This window comes from Lynx canadensis, chromosome B3 (assembly GCF_007474595.2).
Source record: "Lynx canadensis isolate LIC74 chromosome B3, mLynCan4.pri.v2, whole genome shotgun sequence".
Taxonomy (NCBI): Eukaryota; Metazoa; Chordata; class Mammalia; order Carnivora; family Felidae; genus Lynx; species Lynx canadensis.
The window spans coordinates 15,785,442-15,787,147 of NC_044308.2; positions in this window are offsets into that span (position 1 = coordinate 15,785,442).

The window sequence follows — 1,706 nt, forward strand, 5'->3', positions numbered from 1 at the left end:
GCAAATCTAATCTCTAAAATATTAGCTATTTTCCTTAGGCAATTGGGAACGCATTGCAAATGTCTTCTTAACCTATATTTTTCCATAAAATCCCTTGTCCTCAAACGCACTTCAGAACATCATGCTTTATCCTTTTGTTTTAAATATTTATTTATTTCCTTACTCATTTAGAGAGTGTATAAGCAGGGAAGGTGCAGAGAGAGGGAGAGAGAAAGAGACACAGTCCGAAGTAGGTTCCATGCTCAGTGTGGAACCTGACCCAGGTTCCATCTCGTGACCGTGAGATCATGACCTGAGCCGAAACCGAAAGTCGGACACTTAACCGACTGAGCCACCCGGGCGCCCCCATGACGCTTTTTAAATCATTGTGCTAGGATTTCATCGTGTGGGTGTGCTGTGGTATGTATAACCACGCTTGTGTCGAAAGCGTGCACTCTTTTCAATGTTTTACTGTCGCAAACAGCACTGTGATGGAGATCCTCTATTCAGCCGAGGTTGGTGGAATGTTTATCATGCGTGGAGACACGTGCAAGGCACCGGGATAAATGACGCAGGTACAATCGCTACACTCATAACATCAGAGGAAGCTAAATAAACAATTTGAATAAAGCATAATGTGATAGTATATGAAGAAGGTATCCCAGGACCACCTACTCGTAATTGGGAGTCAGAAAGTCCTCTGGGAGGGAGTAATGTCTAAAGGGAAACAGATAGGAGTAGAAATCTCTCAGGCAGGTGGGAGGGAAGAGCTTGTGGTATTCCAAGGAAAGAAAACATCGCATGAGAAGTCCTGGAGACACAAGAGTGTGTAGACTGTTCTGGGGCTTACAGGGGTTCCTGCTGGTGCAGCGAGCCAGTAGCACGAGAGTGGTAAGTGATAATATGCCTGGTTTGTTTAAACTCATCCTAGGGAGAATCCATGGGCATGCTTTAAAAAATTTTTTTTAATGTTTATTTATTCTTGAGACAGAGAGAGACAGAGCATGAACGGGGGAGGGTCAGAGAGAGAGGGAGACACAGAATCTGAAGCAGGCTCCAGGCTCTGAGCTGTCAGCACAGAGCCCGACGTGGGGCTCGAACTCACGGACCGTGAGATCATGACCTGAGCCGAAGTTGGACGCCCAACCGACTGAGCCACCCAGGCGCCCCTCCATGGGCATGCTTTAAGAAGAGAGCTAAGGGGCACCTGGATGGCTCAGTAAGTTGAGCATCCAATTCCACGCTGAGCATGGAGCCTGCTTCAGATTCTCTCTCTCTCTCTGTCCCTCTGGCCCTCTTCCCCACTTGCTCTCTCTCTCCCTCTAAAAATAAAAATAAAAGAAGTGAGTTGAAATAATTGCATTCGTATTTTAGAAAGAGCCCCTCTCCAGCCTCAAATTTCACTGTGTGGCAAGATGAAAGAGAAAGTGACCCCGAGAGCTGAAGGGGAAACAAGCAAAGGGATCCGACAGGATGCCAAGCAAGACGGGATATTAGCTGGGGCCGAGGAGGTGGCCAAGGGATGGAACAAAAAGAAGTGGCTGGATTTCCCTGATATTTAGAAGGCAAAGCCAATAGGACATATGTGGACGGATGGTGGATGAGTAGAGAACAGCAGTGGTCAAATATGATACCCAGGGTTTTGTTTGAGCAGTTGGATGGAAGGTGATGCCATTCGCTGATTGTGAACTTCAAGCGAGGAACGTATTTGGCTGTGGGATTTGGAT